Genomic DNA, 7,249 nt, shown 5'->3' with positions numbered 1-7,249 from the left:
CACAAACCTTTATTAAAGAGGCTATCTTTCTTCTAGTGGAAGAAAATTTGTCAGTCAAGTGGCTATGTCTGGAGCTATTTTCTCATCTTCTAATCTGTTCCATTGATCTTTCGGTCTTTGTTGCCAGTACCACACTGGTTTTTTGTTTTGTTTTGTTTTTTGCAGAACCGGGGATTGAACTCAGTTCCTTGCACTTGCCAGGCAAGCACTTATTCCACTGAGCCATCTCCCCGGCCCTCCACACTGTTCTTATCACCTTAACTTTATAGTACGATTTCAGGTGAGGGATTGCCATACCCCGGCCCTCCTTTTTTTGCCCAGAATTGCCTGTGCTATTCTAGGTCTCTTAGGGTTCCAAATGAATTTTAGGGTTGCTTTCTCTAAATCTGAGATGTGCTGTTGGAATTTGGAATTTTGATCAAAATTACATTAAATCTGTTCAGAGTCTTGGAAACACGGCCATTTTCACTATATTGATTCTCCCTTGCCAAGAACAAGGAATATCTTTCCATTTTCTGATCCGCTTTTCAATCTCCTTTTTCAGGGTACCATAGTTTGCCACGTAGGGGTCTTTCATATCCTTTGTTAGATTAATTTTGAGGTATTTCATTTTTTTAGATGCTATTTTGAAAGGTGTTGCTTCCCTAATTTCTCTCAGTGAGTCTGTTATCTGTATATAGGAAGGCTAATGATTTTTGAGTGTTGACTTGGCATCTAGCTATACTACTGAATTTATTAAATCAGTCATTTTTTAGAACTCTTACAATTCAAGGGAAAATTTTTAAATGGGCTTCAATTGACGTTTCCGCATTCTCCAAATGGTTAGCAAGCGTGGGAAAAAGAAGTTCATTCTTACTGTTCTTAGCAAAATATAAATGAGGCCACAGTGAGGACTCATGCCTGCTAGGACTGCTATAAACTAAAAAGGCAGGAAGTTTAAGCCTTGGCAAGAATGTGGCAAAAGCACAATGCTTTCTCAGGTAATCTAGTTTTGTTTTGTTTTTTTTGTTTTTGGTTTTTTGGTTTTGTTTTGTTTTGTTTTGTTTTGTTTTGTTTTGTTTTGTTTTGTTTTGTTTTTGGCGGAACCAGGAATTGAACTCAGGCCCTTGCACTTGCCAGGGAAGCGCTTATTCCACTGAGCCATCTCCCCGGCTAAAAGTTACATTTCTTGTTATACAGGTCTTTTTGTTTGTTTGTTTGTTTGTTTGTTTGTTTTGGCAGAACAGTACAATGCTCTCTAAAAACTGGCTAGATTTTTTTTTCTGGGTGGGCATGTGTGTTTATTCTCTGTGCAGGCACCCGAACCGAGAACCACACGAAGCCGCAGCTGGCGATAGAGACCTCTTTCGGCATGCGGAACACACACAGCTCACCGGTGCCTGGGGGCACCCAGCGCGTGGTGTGGAACGTGGGCTCGCCCACCCTCCCGCCCGGCACATCCTTTGTGCTGAGGCCTCCTCCTCCAGGGTCTTGCGCAGCATCTGCAGGACACCTGTCCACCCACCACCTGGCACGGCCAGATGGCCTGGCCCGTTCTCATGCCACCCAGAGTGCAGGAATGTGCACTGGCCCGCAGTTCTGAGATGTCATTAGTAATCACTTGGCTATTCATGCACAAGTGATTACTTAACCAATTAAACAACAAATAAAGAGAAAAGAAATCATTGAGAAGACAGACAAAATCTAGGGTTTTATTCAGAAACAAAGTACATGGTGGTGGGACTTCTCTAAGGGGAAGCTCTTCCAAGGACACTGGTTGATAGGGTTGATTGACCGACTGATTTTGTACTGGGGATCAAACTCAGGACCTCACACTTGCCAGGCGTGCACTTTTGCAGCTGAGCTATCTCCCCAGCCCTGATAAGGTTGATTAAATTAAAAACCACACACCCACATTTTGTTTTTGAATTTTGGAATATAAGAACAAAACCAGTATAGACTGTTTGATCACTTTTGCACACCTATATATCTAGTAATCTGAACAACTATTTATATGCAATTGCCATTGTTAATTTCCTAATATCTTGTTTGAAATGCTGTATTGTTTTCTATCTTTAAAATAAAAAAGTAACAAAATAAGTCAAAAGAAAAACAAAATATTTCCTTGACAAATATAACAAAGAATTTCACCCATGATAAACAACACCCAATAACTTAAGAGAATGGGGTCAGTGTTGCGGCGCCCTCTGGTGGCGGGGCTGTGGCTATCGCCCTCCCAAAGAAAGGCTCAAGTCCAAGGAGGAGCTCATAATAGTTCTCAGATGTAGTCTCAGCTACTGTAAAACGTACCTAGAAACTGAATAAAAATGTCTGTGAAGATACACTTAAGGCACACCTAAAAATCATTTCTGACAGTCTTGTGTGTGCCTTCTGCACTAACTGATATTTTCCGTTGTACACTGAAAACAAACTGGTGGCCCGGGGAGATGGCTCAGTGGAATAAGCACTTCTCTGACAAGCGCAAGGGTCTGAGTTCAATCCCTGGTTCCGCAAAAAAAAAAAAAAGAAAAAGAAAAAAAAAGAAAGAAAGAAAGAAAGAAAGAAGGAAAACAAGCTGGTTATGCAGTGTGGATAAATCTGCTATGTGGGGCGGGGGGACATCTGCTATGTGGAGCAGGTCACATAGTGAGAACACAACGTGGTACCACCACCCTAGAAAAGTCTGGCGATCTCCTGAAAGCATAAGACCCACTTACACATGGCCCACCTGAGCACTCCCAGGTATTGAATCACGTCTTTTTCTTCTTTCTTAAGCACTAGGAATTGATCTTAGGACCTCACACTCACCAGGCAGGCACTGTGCCACTATATCCCCAGCCCTCACAGGCATTTAAAGAGAAGCGGAAGCTGACAAGTACACAAAAACCTGGACATAGCTGGACGCGGTGGCTCATGCTGTAAGCCAGCACTTGGGAGGCTGAGATAGGAGGATCACTGAGAGTTTGAGGATAGTCTGGGCTACACAGTGAGTTGAAGGCCAGCCTAAACTAAATGACGAGGCTCTGTCTCAAAAAAAAAAAAAATCTGGACATAATTATATTCATAGCCTCTTATTTTTAATAGCCAAAATGGGTTGTGGCTTCTTTTTTTTTTTTTTTTTTTTTTTTCTGATCCAGGGATTGAACTCAGGCCTTTATGCTTGCCAGGCAAGCACTTATTCTACTGAGCCACCTCCCTGGCCCCCATGGGTTGTGTTTTTGTTGTTGCTTGTTTTTTGTTTTTGTTTTGGCTGGCTCAGCCCACCCTGGGCATGTGCTGACAGGATGGAACCAGGGTCCCCAGCACCTGCCTAAGCTGGCCAAGCAGGCGCTTTAGATCTCTGAACTATCTCACCCCATTTTTTGGTCTTTTTGAAACAGTGTCTCCCTATGTAGTTCAGGCTGGCCTTGAGCTCACTTTGTAGCCCAGATTGATCTTAAACTCGCAAGGATCCTCCTGCCTCAGCTTCCCAAGTGCTGGGATAACAGGCATGTGACACCACACCATGCCAGGTAACTGTTTCCTCAATAAATAAGAATGTTAAGTATCAAAATGACCAGATACAACTAAAACCAAATTTAGAGAAAGATCATTCCTATAGTTGTAAGTGCTCTGATTATGACTGAAAACAGGTTAATTAAGCTTGGGTTTCTCAAAGCCAAGAGTCAGGCAGGGATCCTGCACTCAGTGGCGGTTAAGAAGAATAACCAAGGAGGGGAAGAGGGTGGGCCCCAGGGCACAGATGTCGCACTGCTTCTCTGCACTTGGCCCAACAGAAGCAGAATAAACTCACTTATCAATACAGCAAAGCAAGAAAGGAGAGTCCATCTGATCACAAGCTCCGGGAAGAGCCATGTCTGGCCCTTGGTGCTGTATGGTGAGGAGGTGGCAGCTGGCCAGCCAAGGCACAGAGACACCAGAGGGGGCGGTCCCAGGGGAATCTGGCCAGAGGGCCCTGGACAGGCTCCAGAGGGTCTGATACATCAGCAAGTAGTTGTCTGCATTAGCCAAAATGCATTTAAAAGCAAAAAAAATAAAGCAAAAAAACAAATGATTTTAAATTTCAAGAACTACAGGTAACTGAATATGAGAATTAAATGAGAAATTAAGGCAGTCACCCCTCTTCAGTCTGTATGATCAACACGTGAGCCACTGAGCATACCAGCTGAAGAGCGTGGGAGACTGGGCCTGGAGCATCGTGCATTTGGGTGAGCCAGCCGAGGCCATCACACATGCGCATCCCAACTTATTGCGCATCCCAATCTTCTCTTTTCCATTTTTGTGGACTGCTTCTCCTCCCCATCCACAGTTCCACCTCAGCAATGGCGGTCCATTTACATTTAGTGAAAGGGTTTGTGTTCTTCCTTAAAATTCACTGTTCTTAATTTTATAGTGCTTTTTCCTCTGGCCCCTATTGGAGGAGGGTTCTCTGAAGGGTTTCTTTGCTTTTGCCTTCTCACGGCTTTCTTGCCAATACTGGAGATTGAACTAGGGCTTTTCTACTGCATTGCTATATCACCAGTCATTTCTTCTGCTTTGTATTTTGAGACAAGTTCTCATTAAGTCACTAAGTGGCCCAGACTAGGCTTGAACTTTTGATCCTCCTTCCTCAGCCTCCCAGAATCCTGGGACTACAGTTATGTCCCACCATGCTGCAATATACAAATAAACTGCACCAGGAATTTGGAAATAGACCTAAATGAGTGTCTTTACAAGTGGCATTGTTTTCAAAAAATGTATTTAGTACAGGGTCTACAGGGTCTCACTACCCAGATTGGACTCTGTGATCCTCCTATTTTCAGCCTCCTAAGGGCTGGGATTACAGGCTCATGCCACCATGCCCAGTCTTAATAGCCCTCTCAGCGCACCCCAGGGGATGGGGCCGGCATGGCACACCAGGGATCAAACCCCAGTCCCTGTGTTTGTCTAAGCAGGCGCTTTAATCCACTAGCTATCTGGCCGGCACTTACAAGTGACATTTTAAAAACAACTCTGCCGGGCAATTATTCTGCATTTTATAGTAACTTAGCTGGGAAGACAGTCCTCTTGCAGCCCAGTAGGATGTTAAGATTATACCACAGGTGCACCTGGGGGGCGGGGGGCAGGAGTCCAAGGGGCTGCACTCACCACGCCCCAGAATCCTGGCTTAGGAAAGGTCCTGAGAATGCAACCAGGTGCCCCCCTCCTGATGGATCTCAGCACCATAATGCTTGCTTCTGCCAAATCCCTGGCTGAAGGCTGCCATGAGCGCTGGGCTCTCTAAATTGGAGACAACACAATGCTCCTGCAAAGGGGCAGGCTATGACTATTTTGCCTTCATGGTCACTCATTCTGCATGGCAGCATGAGATCAGCCACAGAAAACTGTGAATACGTGCAGGCGGCCATGTCCCGTGAAATGGCACCTACAAGAGCGGGGGTCAGACACTGATGCCAGCTACCCCAGTGGCTTACTGATGTCTCCTGCTTTTATCTCCAATCTAGACCTCTCCACCCATGTGTGTGGCAGACATTTCTGAAAGGTTCTGGCCCTAGTATGAACTGCTGAATTATTATGGTGGTCATGTAATACGGCTGAAGCCTTTAAAACAACAGCTTATCTTCCCAGAGACCACCTCTCCCCTTCTTCTCCAACCCAGCACAGGGTGCAATATCCTTTCACTTTTCCTGCTGTCACAGGAAAGATCCCAATCAGCTCCTCAAATATTTCTAAACATCCCCTCAAACTCCACCTATAACAGAAGTCCATGAAAGCCTCAGCTTTGTCTCAGTCCGGCGGATCTACCTGCCCCATCTTCCCGCGATCCTCTCCATGTCTTTGGAATTAATAAAGGCTTCTTGTATCCTCCCTCTCTGTACTGCAATGCCAAAAAGCCTATGAATTTCAAGTCTGAAATTCTCAGAAGTCTTGCTAGTCCACCTGTCCCAGGTGTGGTCAGTAGCATTCAACCCCTATACCACATATTTCCCTATATTTTATTTTATTTTCGCACTTTGGGGTCTATAGGATGTTCAAGGTCTCACTACCAGATTAGACTCGTAACAATATGCCTGTTTTCAGCCTCCCAAGTGCTGTAATTACAGGCATACACCACCACGCCCAGTCTTTCCCTATATTTTAGAACTCAAAAGCCACACTTCTATTTGGCAGAGTCCCTAGGTTAAGCACGCCTGTGGGCAATGGGAAGGCAGGAATGGAGGAGGCTGTCGCTGCCGAGCCTCTTTCCCTGCATTACTGTCCTCTGTGGGACCAGGACCAAGCGCAGGTGTTAGGTTCTAGGGCCTACAAAGGCCGTGGTGCTAGCGCAAGTGTGTTGTGGGCTGCGCCTTTTTTTTTTTTTTTTTTTTTTTCCTGAACCAGGGATTGAACTCAAGCCCTTCTTATTCTACTGAGCTATCTCCCCAGCACCCATAGACTGCATTTTTGGGCATGTGGTGCCCACCATATCTGTGGAGATTTGCAAGGCAGTTAAAAAATGTGGCTGCCATGTGGCCACTGAAGACATTTTGCCACACATTGCCAGTTCCTTTCAGTTTTAAAGAAGACAAATCTAGATTCTATGTAATGTTGGATGAAAATTTTAGAATTTTATGAAGTAGTGAAGACATTCATATAGTCAGATTTTGGCTGAGTGGTTTGCTTGCAATCTTTGACATTGTATTATTTAGACAATGACATAAAAGCAAACAAGATGACAGTGATTACTTATTCTAGAGTAGGAAGCATAAGAGAATGGCAAAGTTTTATGAGTGAATTATAATAGTAAGCATTTATATAAGTATTTTAAAATTTAAATATCCCACAAAGATGTCATCAGTCTTGGACATCACAATGGTGTGGAATCACGTTTCAGGCACTTGCCTCCTTTTACTTTTCAAACAACAGGGCATAAATTAAAACCAGCAATCAGTGAAACAATGAGTACATTTAGCGATCTATCTTAGGAGGGAAAATGAGGCCTGACTTCCCATCTGCGCTCTGGACTGGCAGCCTGGAAGTACACTGCAGGCACAACTGTTTGGGGCTCTGACTTTGAAAATCCTTGTTACGTCATTAATTTAGCTGGACTTGGCAGCACACACTGGTAATCCCAGCTGGGAGACTTAAGGCACAAGGATCAGCATGAGTTGAAGGCCAATCATGCAGTATAGCATACAGTGTGACCCTGGCTCAATAATAATAAATTCAAATCTCATACATACCTGAACCCTATAAGCAACTAAGTTTATAACTGCAGACATTCATCACCACGCACATCTAGAGTTTCTTT

This window comes from Octodon degus, unplaced genomic scaffold (genome assembly GCF_000260255.1).
Source record: "Octodon degus isolate 3935 unplaced genomic scaffold, OctDeg1.0 scaffold00153, whole genome shotgun sequence".
NCBI lineage: Eukaryota > Metazoa > Chordata > Mammalia > Rodentia > Octodontidae > Octodon > Octodon degus.
Note: the sequence above shows the minus strand (reverse complement) of the source record.